Raw genomic sequence first — 12,583 nt, forward strand, 5'->3', positions numbered from 1 at the left:
TTCTGTAATCAATGTATTATTAAAATGTATAATCGATGAATTTTTGGCTCGTCTTAAAATATTAGATATTGATACTTTTTGGACGCGGACCCTGTGCGACGCATCCATATTTTATATTTATCGTATTAAAAAATTTGTACGCTGGTGTCTGCTTGGTACCAAATAATTCTGTAATCAATGTAGTATTAAAATGTATAATCTATGAATTTTTGGCTCGTCTTTAAATATTAGAAATCGATACTTTTCTACCGCTGACCCCATGCGAAGCAAACTTATTTTATGTATATCAAGTCAAAAAATTTGTACGCTGGTGTCTGCTTGGTACCAAAAGATTCTGTAATCAATGTACTTTTAAAATGTATAATCGATGAATTTTTGGCTCGTCTTGAAATATTAGAATTCGATACTTTTTTACCGCTGACCCTATGCGACGCAACCTTATTTAATGTATATCAATTTAAAAAATTTGTACGCTGGTGTCTGTTTGGTACCAAATGATTCTGCAATCAATGTAGTATTAAAATGTATAATCGATGAATTTTTGGCTCGTCTTTAAATATTAGAAACCGATACTTTTTTACCGCTGACCCCATGCGACGCAAGCTTATTTGATGTATATCAAGTTAAAAAATTTGTACGCTGGTGTCTGCTTGGTACCAAAAGATTCTGTAATCAATGTACTATTAAAATGTATAATCGATGAATTTTTGGCTCGTCTTAAAATATTAGAAATTGATACTTTTTTGACGCGGACCCTGTGCGACGCATCCTTATTTTATGTTAATCATATTAAAAAATTTGTACGCTGGTGTCTGCATGGTACGAAAAGATTCTGTAATCAATGTATTATTAAAATGTATAATCGATGAATTTTTGGCTCGTCTTAAAATATTAGATATTGATACTTTTTGGACGCGGACCCTGTTCGACGCATCCATATTTTATGTATATCGTATTAAAAAATTTGTACGCTGGTGTCTGCATGATACGAAAAGATTCTGTAATCAATGTATTATTAAAATGTATAATCGATGAATTTTTGGCTCGTCTTAAAATATTAGAAATCGATACTTTTCTACCGCTGACCCCATGCGAAGCAAGCTTATTTGATGTATATCAAGTTAAAAAATTTGTACGCTGGTGTCTGCTTGGTACCAAAAGATTCTGTAATCAATGTATTATTAAAATGTATAATCGATGAATTTTTGACTCGTCTTAAAATATTAGATATTGATACTTTTTGGACGCGGACCCTGTGCGACGCATCCATATTTTATGTTTATCGTATTAAAAAATTTGTACGCTGGTGTCTGCATGGTACCAAAAGATTCTGTAATCAATGTACTATTAAAATGTATAATCGATGAATTTTTGGCTCGTCTTTAAATATTAGAAATCGATACTTTTCTACCGCTGACCCCATGCGAAGCAAGCTTATTTGATGTATATCAAGTCAAAAAATTTGTACGCTGGTGTCTGCTTGGTACCAATAGATTCTGTAATCAATGTACTATTAAAATGTATAATCGATGAATTTTTGGCTCGTCTTGAAATATTAGATTTCGATACTTTTTTACCGCTGACCCTATGCGACGCAACCTTATTTTATGTTTATCAAGTTAAAAAATTTGTACGCTGGTGTCTGCTTGGTACCAAAAGATTCTGTAATCAATGTATTATTAAAATGTATAATCGATGAATTTTTGGCTCGTCTTAAAATATTAGATATTGATACTTTTTGGACGCGGACCCTGTGCGACGCATCCATATTTTATATTTATCGTATTAAAAAATTTGTACGCTGGTGTCTGCTTGGTACCAAATAATTCTGTAATCAATGTAGTATTAAAATGTATAATCTATGAATTTTTGGCTCGTCTTTAAATATTAGAAATCGATACTTTTCTACCGCTGACCCCATGCGAAGCAAACTTATTTTATGTATATCAAGTCAAAAAATTTGTACGCTGGTGTCTGCTTGGTACCAAAAGATTCTGTAATCAATGTACTTTTAAAATGTATAATCGATGAATTTTTGGCTCGTCTTGAAATATTAGAATTCGATACTTTTTTACCGCTGACCCTATGCGACGCAACCTTATTTTATGTATATCAATTTAAAAAATTTGTACGCTGGTGTCTGTTTGGTACCAAATGATTCTGCAATCAATGTAGTATTAAAATGTATAATCGATGAATTTTTGGCTCGTCTTTAAATATTAGAAACCGATACTTTTTTACCGCTGACCCCATGCGACGCAAGCTTATTTGATGTATATCAAGTTAAAAAATTTGTACGCTGGTGTCTGCTTGGTACCAAAAGATTCTGTAATCAATGTACTATTAAAATGTAAAATCGATGAATTTTTGGCTCGTCTTAAAATATTAGAAATTGATACTTTTTTGACGCGGACCCTGTGCGACGCATCCTTATTTTATGTTAATCATATTAAAAAATTTGTACGCTGGTGTCTGCATGGTACGAAAAGATTTTGTAATCAATGTATTATTAAAATGTATAATCGATGAATTTTTGGCTCGTCTTAAAATATTAGATATTGATACTTTTTGGACGCGGACCCTGTGCGACGCATCCATATTTTATGTATATCGTATTAAAAAATTTGTACGCTGGTGTCTGCATGGTACCAAAAGATTCTGTAATCAATGTACTATTAAAATGTATAATCGATGAATTTTTGGCTCGTCTTTAAATATTAGAAATCGATACTTTTCTACCGCTGACCCCATGAGAAGCAAGCTTATTTTATGTATATCAAGTCAAAAAATTTGTACGCTGGTGTCTGCTTGGTACCAATAGATTCTGTAATCAATGTACTATTAAAATGTATAATCGATGAATTTTTGGCTCGTCTTGAAATATTAGATTTCGATACTTTTTTACCGCTGACCCTATGCGACGCAACCTTATTTTATGTTTATCAAGTTAAAAAATTTGTACGCTGGTGTCTGCTTGGTACCAAAAGATTCTGTAATCAATGTATTATTAAAATGTATAATCGATGAATTTTTGGCTCGTCTTAAAATATTAGATATTGATACTTTTCGGACGCGGACCCTGTGCGACGCATCCATATTTTATGTTTATCGTATTAAAAAATTTGTACGCTGGTGTCTGCTTGGTACCAAATAATTCTGTAATCAATGTAGTATTAAAATGTATAATCTATGAATTTTTGGCTCGTCTTTAAATATTAGAAATCGATACTTTTCTACCGCTGACCCCATGCGAAGCAAACTTATTTTATATATATCAAGTCATAAAATTTGTACGCTGGTGTCTGCTTGGTACCAAAAGATTCTGTAATCAATGTACTATTAAAATGTATAATCGATGAATTTTTGGCTCGTCTTGAAATATTAGAATTCGATACTTTTTTACCGCTGACCCTATGCGACGCAACCTTATTTTATGTATATCAAGTTAAAAAATTTGTACGCTGGTGTCTGCTTGGTACCAAAAGATTCTGTAATCAATGTATTATTAAAATGTATAATCGATGAATTTTTGGCTCGTCTTAAAATATTAGAAATTGATACTTTTTTGACGCGGACCCTGTGCGACGCATCCTTATTTTATGTTAATCATATTAAAAAATTTGTACGCTGGTGTCTGCATGGTACGAAAAGATTCTGTATTCAATGTACTATTAAAATGTATAATCGATGAATTTTTGGCTCGTCTTAAAATATTAGAAATTGATACTTCTTTACCGCTGACCCTATGTGACGCATCATTATTTTATGTATATCATATTAAAAAATTTGTACGCTGGTGTCTGCTTGGTAGCAAATAATTCTGTAATCAACGTACTATTAAAATGTATAATCGATGAATTTTTGGCTCGTCTTAAAATATTAGATATTGATACTTTTTGGACGCGGACCCTGTGCGACGCATCCTTATTTTATGTTTATCGTATTAAAAAATTTGTACGCTGGTGTCTGCTTGGTACCAAATAATTCTGTAATCAATGTAGTATTAAAATGTATAATCTATGAATTTTTGGCTCGTCTTTAAATATTAGAAATCGATACTTTTCTACCGCTGACCCCATGCGAAGCAAGCTTATTTTATGTATATCAAGTCAAAAAATTTGTACGCTGGTGTCTGCTTGGTACCAAAAGATTCTGTAATCAATGTACTATTAAAATGTATAATCGATGAATTTTTGGCTCGTCTTGAAATATTAGATTTCGATACTTTTTTACCGCTGACCCTATGCGACGCAACCTTATTTTATGTATATCAAGTTAAAAAATTTGTACGCTGGTGTCTGTTTGGTACCAAATGATTCTGCAATCAATGTAGTATTAAAATGTATAATCGATGAATTTTTGGCTCGTCTTTAAATATTAGAAACCGATACTTTTTTACCGCTGACCCCATGCGACGCAAGCTTATTTGATGTATATCAAGTTAAAAAATTTGTACGCTGGTGTCTGCTTGGTACCAAAAGATTTTGTAATCAATGTACTATTAAAATGTATAATCGATGAATTTTTGGCTCGTCTTAAAATATTAGAAATTGATACTTTTTTGACGCGGACCCTGTGCGACGCATCCTTATTTTATGTTAATCATATTAAAAAATTTGTACGCTGGTGTCTGCATGGTACGAAAAGATTCTGTAATCAATGTACTATTAAAATGTATAATCGATGAATTTTTGGCTCGTCTTAAAATATTAGAAATTGATACTTTTTTACCGCTGACCCTATGCGACGCATCATTATTTTATGTATATCATATTAAAAAATTTGTACGCTGGTGTCTGCTTGGTACCAAATAATTCTGTAATCAACGTACTATTAAAATGTATAATCGATGAATTTTTGGCTCGACTTTAAATATTAGAAACCGATACTTTTTTACCGCTGACCCCATGCGACGCAAGCTTATTTTATGTATATCATGTTAAAAAATTTGTACGCTGGTGTCTGCTTGGTACCAAAAGATTCTGTAATCAATGTATTATTAAAATGTATAATCGATGAATTTTTGGCTCGTCTTTAAATATTAGAAATCCATACTTTTCTACCGCTGACCCCATGCGAAGCAAGCTTATTTTAAGTATATCAAGTCAAAAAATTTGTACGCTGGTGTCTGCTTGGTACCAATAGATTCTGTAATCAATGTACTATTAAAATGTATAATCGATGAATTTTTGGCTCGTCTTAAAATATTAGATATTGATACTTTTTGGACGCGGACCCTGTGCGACGCATCCATATTTTATGTTTATCGTATTAAAAAATTTGTACGCTGGTGTCTGCTTGGTACCAAATAATTCTGTAATCAATGTAGTATTAAAATGTATAATTTATGAATTTTTGGCTCGTCTTTAAATATTAGAAATCGATACTTTTCTACCGCTGACCCCATGCGAAGCAAGCTTATTTTATGTATATCAAGTCAAAAAATTTGTACGCTGGTGTCTGCTTGGTACCAATAGATTCTGTAATCAATGTACTATTAAAATGTATAATCGATGAATTTTTGGCTCGTCTTGAAATATTAGATTTCGATACTTTTTTACCGCTGACCCTATGCGACTCAACTTTATTTTATGTTTATCAAGTTAAAAAATTTGTACGCTGGTGTCTGCTTGGTACCAAAAGATTCTGTAATCAATGTATTATTAAAATGTATAATCGATGAATTTTTGGCTCGTCTTAAAATATTAGATATTGATACTTTTTGGACGCGGACCCTGTGCGACGCATCCATATTTTATGTTTATCGTATTAAAAAATTTGTACGCTGGTGTCTGCTTGGTACCAAATAATTCTGTAATCAATGTAGTATTAAAATGTATAATCTATGAATTTTTGGCTCGTCTTTAAATATTAGAAATCGATACTTTTCTACCGCTGACCCCATGCGAAGCAAACTTATTTTATGTATATCAAGTCAAAAAATTTGTACGCTGGTGTCTGCTTGGTACCAAAAGATTCTGTATTCAATGTACTATTAAAATGTATAATCGATGAATTTTTGGCTCGTCTTGAAATATTAGAATTCGATACTTTTTTACCGCTGACCCTATGCGACGCAACCTTATTTTATGTATATCAATTTAAAAAATTTGTACGCTGGTGTCTGTTTGGTACCAAATGATTCTGCAATCAATGTAGTATTAAAATGTATAATCGATGAATTTTTGGCTCGTCTTTAAATATTAGAAACCGATACTTTTTTACCGCTGACCCCATGCGACGCAAGCTTATTTGATGTATATCAAGTTAAAAAATTTGTACGCTGGTGTCTGCTTGGTACCAAAAGATTCTGTAATCAATGTACTATTAAAATGTATAATCGATGAATTTTTGGCTCGTCTTAAAATATTAGAAATTGATACTTTTTTGACGCGGACCCTGTGCGACGCATCCTTATTTTATGTTAATCATATTAAAAAATTTGTACGCTGGTGTCTGCATGGTACGAAAAGATTCTGTAATCAATGTATTATTAAAATGTATAATCGATGAATTTTTGGCTCGTCTTAAAATATTAGATATTGATACTTTTTGGACGCGGACCCTGTGCGACGCATCCATATTTTATGTATATCGTATTAAAAAATTTGTACGCTGGTGTCTGCATGGTACCAAAAGATTCTGTAATCAATGTACTATTAAAATGTATAATCGATGAATTTTTGGCTCGTCTTTAAATATTAGAAATCGATACTTTTCTACCGCTGACCCCATGCGAAGCAAGCTTATTTTATGTATATCAAGTCAAAAAATCTGTACGCTGGTGTCTGCTTGGTACCAAAAGATTCTGTAATCAATGTATTATTAAAATGTATAATCGATGAATTTTTGGCTCGTCTTAAAATATTAGAAATTGATACTTTTTTACCGCTGACCCCATGCGACGCAAGCTTATTTGATGTATATCAAGTTAAAAAATTTGTACGCTGGTGTCTGCTTGGTACCAAAAGATTCTGTAATCAATGTATTATTAAAATGTATAATCGATGAATTTTTGGCTCGTCTTAAAATATTAGAAATTGATACTTTTTTGACGCGGACCCTGTGCGACGCATCCTTATTTTATGTTAATCATATTAAAAAATTTGTACGCTGGTGTCTGCATGGTACGAAAAGATTCTGTATTCAATGTACTATTAAAATGTATAATCGATGAATTTTTGGCTCGTCTTAAAATATTAGAAATTGATACTTCTTTACCGCTGACCCTATGTGACGCATCATTATTTTATGTATATCATATTAAAAAATTTGTACGCTGGTGTCTGCTTGGTAGCAAATAATTCTGTAATCAACGTACTATTAAAATGTATAATCGATGAATTTTTGGCTCGTCTTAAAATATTAGATATTGATACTTTTTGGACGCGGACCCTGTGCGACGCATCCTTATTTTATGTTTATCGTATTAAAAAATTTGTACGCTGGTGTCTGCTTGGTACCAAATAATTCTGTAATCAATGTAGTATTAAAATGTATAATCTATGAATTTTTGGCTCGTCTTTAAATATTAGAAATCGATACTTTTCTACCGCTGACCCCATGCGAAGCAAGCTTATTTTATGTATATCAAGTCAAAAAATTTGTACGCTGGTGTCTGCTTGGTACCAAAAGATTCTGTAATCAATGTACTATTAAAATGTATAATCGATGAATTTTTGGCTCGTCTTGAAATATTAGAATTCGATACTTTTTTACCGCTGACCCTATGCGACGCAACCTTATTTTATGTATATCAAGTTAAAAAATTTGTACGCTGGTGTCTGTTTGGTACCAAATGATTCTGCAATCAATGTAGTATTAAAATGTATAATCGATGAATTTTTGGCTCGTCTTTAAATATTAGAAACCGATACTTTTTTACCGCTGACCCCATGCGACGCAAGCTTATTTGATGTATATCAAGTTAAAAAATTTGTACGCTGGTGTCTGCTTGGTACCAAAAGATTCTGTAATCAATGTATTATTAAAATGTATAATCGATGAATTTTTGGCTCGTCTTAAAATATTAGAAATTGATACTTTTTTGACGCGGACCCTGTGCGACGCATCCTTATTTTATGTTAATCATATTAAAAAATTTGTACGCTGGTGTCTGCATGGTACGAAAAGATTCTGTAATCAATGTACTATTAAAATGTATAATCGATGAATTTTTGGCTCGTCTTAAAATATTAGAAATTGATACTTTTTTACCGCTGACCCTATGCGACGCATCATTATTTTATGTATATCATATTAAAAAATTTGTACGCTGGTGTCTGCTTGGTACCAAATAATTCTGTAATCAACGTACTATTAAAATGTATAATCGATGAATTTTTGGCTCGACTTTAAATATTAGAAACCGATACTTTTTTACCGCTGACCCCATGCGACGCAAGCTTATTTTATGTATATCATGTTAAAAAATTTGTACGCTGGTGTCTGCTTGGTACCAAAAGATTCTGTAATCAATGTATTATTAAAATGTATAATCGATGAATTTTTGGCTCGTCTTAAAATATTAGAAATTTATACTTTTTTGACGCGGACCCTGTGCGACGCATCCTTATTTTATGTTAATCATATTAAAAAATTTGTACGCTGGTGTCTGCATGGTACGAAATGATTCTGTAATCAATGTATTATTAAAATGTATAATCGATGAATTTTTGGCTCGTCTTAAAATATTAGATATTGATACTTTTTGGACGCGGACCCTGTGCGACGCATCCATATTTTATGTTTATCGTATTAAAAAATTTGTACGCTGGTGTCTGCATGGTACCAAAAGATTCTGTAATCAATGTACTATTAAAATGTATAATCGATGAATTTTTGGCTCGTCTTTAAATATTAGAAATCGATACTTTTCTACCGCTGACCCCATGCGAAGCAAGCTTATTTTATGTATATCAAGTCAAAAAATTTGTACGCTGGTGTCTGCTTGGTACCAATAGATTCTGTAATCAATGTACTATTAAAATGTATAATCGATGAATTTTTGGCTCGTCTTGAAATATTAGATTTCGATACTTTTTTACCGCTGACCCTATGCGACGCAACCTTATTTTATGTTTATCAAGTTAAAAAATTTGTACGCTGGTGTCTGTTTGGTACCAAATGATTCTGCAATCAATGTAGTATTAAAATGTATAATCGATGAATTTTTGGCTCGTCTTTAAATATTAGAAACCGATACTTTTTTACCGCTGACCCCATGCGACGCAAGCTTATATGATGTATATCAAGTTAAAAAATTTGTACGCTGGTGTCTGCTTGGTACCAAAAGATTCTGTAATCAATGTATTATTAAAATGTATAATCGATGAATTTTTGGCTCGACTTAAAATATTAGAAATTGATACTTTTTTGACGCGGACCCTGTGCGACGCATCCTTATTTTATGTTAATCATATTAAAGAATTTGTACGCTGGTGTCTGCATGGTACGAAAAGATTCTGTAATCAATGTACTATTAAAATGTATAATCGATGAATTTTTGGCTCGTCTTAAAATATTAGAAATTCATACTTTTTTACCGCTGACCCTGTGCGACGCATCCTTATTTTATGTTAATCATATTAAAAAATTTGTACGCTGGTGTCTGCTTGGTACCAAAAGATTCTGTAATCAATGTACTATTAAAATGTATAATCGATGAATTTTTGGCTCGTCTTGAAATATTAGAAATCGATACTTTTTTACCGCTGACCCTATGCGACGCAACCTTATTTTATGTATATCTAGTTAAAAAATTTTTACGCTGGTGTCTGCTTGGTACCAAATGATTCTGTAATCAATGTAGTATTAAAATGTATAATCGATGAATTTTTGGCTCGTCTTTAAATATTAGAAATTGATACTTTTTTACCGCTGACCCTATGCGACGCATCCTTATTTTATGTATATCATATTAAAAAATTTGTACGCTGGTGTCTGCTTGGTACCAAATAATTCTGTAATCAACGTACTATTAAAATGTATAATCGATGAATTTTTGGCTCGCCTTAAAATATTAGAAATTGATACTTTTTGGACGCGGACCCTGTGCGACGCATCCTTATTTTATGTTTATCGTATTAAAAAATTTGTACGCTGGTGTCTGCATGGTACCAAAAGATTCTGTAATCAATGTACTATTAAAATGTATAATCGATGAATTTTTGGCTCGTCTTAAAATATTAGAAATCGATACTTTTTTACCGTTGACCCTATGCGACGCAACCTTATTTTATGTATATCAAGTTAAAAAATTTGTACGCTGTTGTCTGCTTGGAACCAAAAGATTCTGTAATCAATGTACTATTAAAATGTATAATCGATGAATTTTTGGCTCGTCTTAAAATATTAGAATTTGATTTTTTTTATGCGGACCCTGTGCAACACATCCTTATTTTATGTTAATCAAATTAAAAAATTTGTACGCTGGTCTCTAATAAATCATAAAAAAGTTTTGTTAGCTTAAATATTAATTTATTTCATGAGTCAATTGTTTTCAATAATGTTGTACGATATAATAAGACAATCTCTCTTCCTCTCTATCTTTTTTTTTCTCTGCTACAATGTTGAGTTATAAAAAAAAGTAATAAATTTTTTGAAAGAAATTATTGTAAAAATAATTAATAACTTAAAATTATTTTTTTTCAGAAGCAAACATTAACGGAATTAATGTATATTCTTTACATCCTGGCGCTATAAAAACAGAGCTAGGTCGGCATTTTAATAAAACAGTATTTCCATGTGCAAATACTGTTTTGCGAGGAATATTGCGACCAATTTTAAAGAATCCTGAAGAGGGTGCACAAACGACAATATATTGTTCAGTGGATGAAAATGCAGCTGATGAGACTGGTCTTTATTATCAGTAAGAAAAAATTATATTATATAGAATTAGTTCTATAAAGTATAATCAATAAGTATAATAAAAAGTAAATCGAATAATCTCTTGAATAATATGACATATGATATAATTTTATTAAAAGATGAGTCACACCACATGTATGTAGTATGTTCTTTGTATTCTTATTATAAAAATTTTAGTCATATGATATTTCTTATATTTATGTCTTTTTAAAAATATCTGTTTTTACATATACATATATTTCTCTATATCTGTGTTTATATATTATACACAATTTTCAGCAATAATTATATATGCTTTTTATTTTATTTATATGTATATATTTTTTTAAATATATTTTGAACAATATCTTTTTTTCGCAGAGAATGCGGAGTTGCAACTTTACATTGGCGAGCGCAAAATGATCAAATTGCCAAAGACTTATGGGACCTAACTTGTCGGCTTTTGCATTTGAAATCTGACGAAGATCTTGCCACATTTTTGAAAACCGTTTCCCGACAAATTGCTGAATAATATTTGACCGAATTAATGATATGGGTTATATATAGCTTTAAAATTGTTATTAGAGTAATATATCCAAATATAAAAGATATAAAAAATAAGATACAAACTAAGAATTTAAAGTAATAGTTGCAAAAATACTATGAATAATATACACATACATTGACACATATATTGCACGGATATGTGAACTTTAATGGTTGGTATATTTTAATCTGTATATTTTCGCAAAAAATTATTTTTCTTTTCTCGCATTATACGACACATAAATTAATTTTCTTTTACATATTATTTTATTATAATACTAGAAGTATTCAACATAATTTGCTAAAAGTTATGTTAAAAGCTTTTATTTATATATATATATACCTTTTTGATTGCTTTTATTAATAAATATATTCTTTAATTCTATGTTTAATTCTACGTATCTTACACATTTTCAGAAAAGATATTAACATATACCTATATTCTCTTAACAATATTCTCTTAATATTTCAGTACAGATACTATACTTGCTCAAAATTTATAATTATCTATTAATACAAAAACGAAAGAAGAGTTAAATTTTATAAACTTTTATTCTCGAATATAAACCGCGACATTTAAAAAATTAATTTAATGCATGACATTCAATAATGTTTGACTGATAATAGATTACAACTGAAGAAAGAATAATTTTTTCCATTGAATATAAATCGTGACATTTAAAAAAACTAATTTATATTAATGTGACATGTATTATTGGACAACAATACATGACTAATGACAATGGAAAAAAGAAATAACTTTTACCATCAAATATAAATGTCGAAATAAATATAATCGTGACATGTATATATGTATAAAAAAGTAATTTATGTTAATGCATGATAATGCATGATAAATAACCAAAAAGAAAGAATTTTTTTCTTTCAATCCATTATGCAACATTATATTCGTAGTGGGGAATCCAAACATTAAAATTAAGATTCACGTTAAGATTCTCAACAGAATGAATTAAGCGATTGTAGCATACTTAGAGAGTGCACACTACGTTATAGCTATAGACCATACTTCTTCCTTTTCTTCCTTATTTATAATAATTGGAATTTATTATAGTATATAATAGTATATTATAATATAATATAAATTTTATTCCCGTCATTGAAGTATATCAATGAGCACTACGTTGTTATATTCGTGTTGTGTTCAGTGCGACGCTTAGCTCGGCCAGAT

The sequence above is a fragment of the Prenolepis imparis genome, unplaced genomic scaffold (genome assembly GCF_030444845.1).
Source record: "Prenolepis imparis isolate NDT839.2.m4 unplaced genomic scaffold, iyPreImpa1.0 SCAF_2, whole genome shotgun sequence".
In the NCBI taxonomy this organism is placed as follows: domain Eukaryota; kingdom Metazoa; phylum Arthropoda; class Insecta; order Hymenoptera; family Formicidae; genus Prenolepis; species Prenolepis imparis.